This window comes from Culex quinquefasciatus, chromosome 1 (genome assembly GCF_015732765.1).
Source record: "Culex quinquefasciatus strain JHB chromosome 1, VPISU_Cqui_1.0_pri_paternal, whole genome shotgun sequence".
Lineage (NCBI taxonomy): Eukaryota > Metazoa > Arthropoda > Insecta > Diptera > Culicidae > Culex > Culex quinquefasciatus.
The window spans coordinates 85,822,352-85,828,351 of NC_051861.1; positions in this window are offsets into that span (position 1 = coordinate 85,822,352).

Sequence of the window (6,000 nt, forward strand, 5' to 3'; positions counted from 1 at the left end):
AATATATGAAACATATCAATATTATCTAATCTTATCAAATCTTACCAAATCTGATCAAATCTTATCTAATGTATTCTTTTCATTTTTCTTAAATTGCTTCATCTTTTTAAAACATATCGCTACAAAAAAAAAACCTCCCCGGCTTCCTACGGAAGGTTCAACCCCGTGGCCACGGCCATGTTGCCGACTTTGGAGGAAGCAATAGTTTCCGGAATTTTTGCCTAATCAAGAGAAAAAAAAACCCGTTCCAACTCGTCGTGAACGCGAGGTCGGCGAAAATAAATGGGCTTTCGCCGGGCAACGCCTCCTTTGATGGATGGGGAGCCCGAGAGAAAGGTTATCATCGGGCGGCAGCGGATTTCTGCATGCTGTCAAAAGTGGGCAACGCCAAACGGAGCCGCCCATAAACGGCGTGCGGTGGTGGCGGTGGAATGTAAAATAGTCGTCATCGAACGGGAAATTAAATTACGGCGCTATCCTGAGGGCTATTCTACTGGCGCTGCTCTTCTAGACATAGAAAAAGCATTTGACAGTGTTTGGCATAAAGGATTGATTGCGAAATTGAAAAGGTTTAATTTTCCGATTTATATCGTGAAAATTATTCAAAATTATTTGACGGATCGTACTCTGCAGGTATGTTATCAGAATAGCAAATCTGATCAACTACCTGTACGTGCTGGCGTCCCTCAAGGAAGCATTTTGGGTCCAATTTTATACAATATTTTTACTTCTGACTTGCCTGATTTGCCCCCAGGATGTCAGAAATCACTTTTTGCTGATGACACAAGCATCTCCGCCAAAGGCAGAAGCCTTCGTGTCATCACAAGAAGATTACAAAAAAGCTTGGATATTTTCAATTCTTATTTGAAAGAATGGAAAATTACTCCAAATGCTGCAAAAACTCAACTTATTATTTTCCCTCACAAACCAAGGGCTGATTTTCTTAAACCAAAAAGTCATCACATTATAAAGATGAATGAGGTAAATTTAAAGTGGGAGGATCAAGTGAAATATCTTGGACTTGGTTTTGACAAAAACCTTACTTACAAGGATCACATTGAAAGTATCCAGGTTAAGTGTAACAAATATATTAAATGTTTGTATCCACTTATAAACAGGAATTCTAGACTTTGTCTCAAGAATAAACTGTTAATTTATAAACAAATTTTCAGACCTGCCATGCTTTATGCTGTGCCGATCTGGACAAGCTGTTGCTTAACCAGGAAGAAAAACTTCAGAGGATTCAGAACAAAATTCTGAAAATGATTCTGAAACTTCCTCCCTGGTTCAGCACCAGTGAACTTCATCAATTAGCCGAAGTTGACACTTTGGATGTTATGTCCAATAAGATAATTGATGCATTTCGACAAAAATCATTGCAGTCTTCAGCTGCATCGATCCGCTCTTTATATAGTTTATAAGTTAGATTTAAGGTATCCCTTTTCCCTTTTGTACATGTAGGACCTCCTACATTTGAAATCACTGAATTGCGAAAGCTACAATATTTCATGAATAAATGAAAGTTGCTAGTATTTAAAATTGAGGTGAAAAGTCATCGTTTGTGATTGGACACTCAATATTATTTTAACTGAATGAATGTACATGGAAAAGAAATTTGAATAAATATAAATTAAAAAAAAAAAAAAAAAAAAAAAAAAAAACGGCGCTATCAACTACTGATGCTGCATATACATGGTGCCGCTGCGGACCGGGCGTTGATAGTCATTATTCTTCAGATTTGAGGCCGGCCAGGAAGGGGCGAACACTTTGCGACCATGCTGTGGATGACTTTAGAAGAAATAGAAGACTTTAAAAGCCTTTAGATTTTCAAGTCTTTAACGCCATTGTAGCCTTTACAACTGCTCATTTGTCCCCTCTCCCCTACCTCATTTTTAGCAACTTTTGTTTAAGCTAAATTTAAGTTCTCTGCATGTTTTTTGTATGTTGAATAAATAAAAAAAATATAGATATTATATACACCATTAAAAATCTAATATAAAGTAATTCGATTTAACCAATTTTGAAGTGTAAGTGCAAGTTTTTAAAAGGTTGATTTCAGACGAGTTTCACTTTTTCATGTTAAAAAGAGCATTCATAGCTTTTGAGATACCAAACTTACAAAAAACTGTTTTTTCTTAATTTTTTATTCTTTGTAAGGCCAAAAGTCAGAACAACACTATCTAAAAAAACTATTTTTTCTAGACAATTTTGTCAAACAATCAATATTGTTCTTTTTTATTTCAAATTAAATTTTAAATGATTTTTGGAAGGGATTTTGGGGGGAATTTACGATGCTTTCAAAAAACCACTTTTTTCAAAAAATCATGGCTTAGCGAAAAACTACACCCAAAATTCCGAGTCGAGAGAATCGTTCCCTCAAAACACCACCATAAAAAATAAGTTTATTCGTTAATAGATACAATAAATCTCCAATAACTGTAATACATCGACATCTGACCACTTCTTAGTTACCAAGCTGTGGTGGCCAAGGTAGTTAATCCATTGGGTTAGTATGTCAAAGGTCTATGGTTCGATTCCCATAGGTGACACTTTTGCTTTTTTTTTTTTGTTTTGACGGGTGAACTTTTTTTACAAATGAACCTCGAGAGAATAATTCTTCCGCCCATCTCGCTGTTTTCTCTGTGTCCGTCAATGGCACCACTATTCTCTCGTCTCGAGGCCATTATTCTCTCGGACTAGCGCTGCCCAGTTTTGGGTGTAGTTATTGAAAACTATTATCAAGTACAATTCAACCCTTTTTAATTAAAAATACAGAAATAATGGTATTTTCAAGACTTGACAAAACTTAAGGTAAAAGTGTAAAAGAATGCCTGACAAAAAAAAGATTTTTTTATATGGACGATTGTTGACGAAGAGCGGTGGTTGAGATTCACGATTTCAAGCAAAAAAGTGTCCAGGTGGTTTATGGATGATCAATGAATGTGTGTGATAACTTTTTAATAAAAAATATCTTAAACAATTGCATTGCACACGTATCTAGAATGCGACTCAAATTTAAAAAAAATAGATGCAAAAAACAAACATGCTATTGTTTACCAAATTACAGGACTGAAGTAGATGAGCAATTCTCAGATTGCGGTCATTCGATTTTTTGTATTTTTTAATCAGGCTGAAACTTTTTTGGTGCCTTCGGTATGGCCAAAGAAGCCATTTTGCATCATTCGTTTGTCCGTATAATTTTCCATACAAATTTGGCAGCTGTCCATACAAAAATGATGTATGAAAATTCAAAAATCTGTATCTTTTGAAGGTATTTTTTGATCGATTTGGTGTCTTCAGCAAAGTTGTAGGTTTGGATAAGGGCTACACTGAAAAAAAATGATACACGGTAAAACAAAATTGGTGATTTATATACATAATTTTTGCAGCTGCCAAATTTGTATGGGAAGTTATATGGACAAACTAATGATCCAAAATGGCTTCTTTGGGCATACCAAAAGCACCATAAAAGTTTCACTCAGATTAAAAATTGCAAAAAATAAAATTAGAAAAAAGATCGATTTCATAGAGAATTGCTCAGATATTAACATCATAGGCCAATTTGCCATTTTATTTTCAAGTTTTTGTATGATCCCAAATTCAAAATTATAAAATAGATTTGAAAGTACTTTTTTGATTTGAGTTCATAAAGAAGCATTCTAAATTGTTTACAATCGCTTTACAAGTTTTTTCAATGAACATTTCAACATTGAAGGGATGGGAGAGGGACAAAACCAAGAATAAAATTTGCAATGGCCTAAAATACTATACCAGCACTCAGTGAGCAGTTCTACAACGGATTTGCAAAAATATGTATAAGCTTAAAAAAATAATGCTGACAACACCACAAAAGCCATCCACATTCGCAAAGAGCCACATTTCGCAAAGCTTTCTTTGCGTGGAAAAAGAAATCGTTTCTCAAAAGGGCGGTGTTATGTTACGGTACTGTGAACTGCTTCGGAAGCAAGTCTTCTTAGCAGAATAATAGCTAACCAGCCAGAGTGTTGCTAGAAATCAGGACGTCAGTTCATGCAAATCGGGCATATCCTGTCTGAATTTGCATGACTCATTGAAATAAATCACTAGTTGCCGTTTTTCTAAGTTTCCAAATTAATATTTAGGGTTTTGTAGTAAATGGTTTCTTGAAACAAGAAATCTCTTAACATAATCAAAGCATTCTTTACCTAATTGAGTAGCCCAAACTATGCCACCGGGTCCCCGCTACTTCAATTAACAGTCAGGCACACGCTCAATTTGGCTTATTAAATGAGAGCGCCACCAAGAAGTAAGAAAGCCGATTCAGGCCAGGACCAATTCTACGCAATTCGCATTCAAATCTCGTGCGGAATGTTTGTTATTCAAATATTCGTTTCAATTTGCTCAACTCCTTCGAGCCAATTTCCCTGTGACTCTTATTTTGTTTTTTGAAGGGGTAATGGGCTAAGTCAGTGTGTTGCAAGCTGTGTAAAGTTGTACCATTTGAATTGTTGCTACCATCGTGATTGTGAAGCATTTTTTTCGTGCAAGGGGTGCGGGAGTTTGGCTATAATAGAGAAGGCGAATTTGTTTTTTTTTTATTTTGGTTCTAGGCCATGATAGGTTTATTTAGCAAAGGCTTTTTCCCTGGTGCCCCTACAATATGGTTGACGAGTAGTTGTACGCATATAAAACTATAGTGGGAAACATGGTGTCCACTTAATTAAAAAAAGTTGTGAAACAAGAAACATTAACTTGAAAAGAAGAAACAAAAGAGTAAATAAGGATCAAATGATCAAATGATCAAATGATCAAATGATCAAATGATCAAATGATCAAATGATCAAATGATCAAATGATCAAATGATCAAATGATCAAATGATCAAATGATCAAATGATCAAATGATCGAATGATCAAATGATCAAATGATCAAATGATCAAATGATCAAATAATCAAATGATCAAATGATCAAATGATCAAATGATCAAATGATCAAATGATCAAATGATCAAATGATCAAATGATCAAATGATCAAATGATCAAATGATCAAATGATCAAATGTTCAAATGATCAAATGAACAAATGATCAAATGATCAAATGATCAAATGGTCAAATGATCAAATGATCAAATGATCAAATGATCAAATGAACAAATGATTAGCAAGCGAACAATATGAAATATACTTTTTTATTTCGCGAAAAAGTTGTCACCCTGTTTACATACTAGTTTTTTGTTGATTAAATTAGCCGGAACAACTCAAGAGTGAGCTATAGCCCAAACGAGTTCTCGTTGCCTTCGGAAATTGAGTCCTTGATTGCCTGAGCACTAGGAAGGAGCATCGCGGCAAAAGTGCGTGTCGGCAAATGTAATTCAATTTGCGATGAAAGCGCACTCTTTTGGCTTTGCGCTGAGTGGGAGAGTTCCATGCATGATCTTGCAGAAGGGGCACATATGTAAATTTTTAACTTTCGCTCTCGTTTGGACATTTTGCCGGATTAAGCAAAAGAGGCTGAATTTGCATGAAAAACTATTAAATATTTTTCCAGATGAACGACGGCTCACGACTGTTTCAATTTGCTTGGATTTTTTTTTCGCTGACTTTGGAGGAAATTTGAATCAAGTGCCACTTTCAATTTTCATATCTCTCAATTGGTTGTAGTAAGAAGATGATGCAAAAATCACAACTTGCTCGTATTTTGCAAGGACGCAACTTTCAATTAGACCGTTGTTTTTCCTTCAATCAAACATGAGTTTGACCTCCCTGCACGATTGTCCCTGTTTCGGGGGTTAGCTCATGAATAAAAACCCGATTCTTATTATGTGATGCTGCTCTGCAAAATGAGGGAAAAAGTCAGGAAAATTCACCGTGCACAATGCTGCTGCTGTAAACATGCATAATTTTCGACGGCAAACCGATTATGATAATCGACGCGAAACGGTGACAGTAAACACTTCATGGCTCGGTGAGATTTCCTCTGGAAAGTGGAGCTAACCGTGTCGAGCCCCTGGGTTCTGTC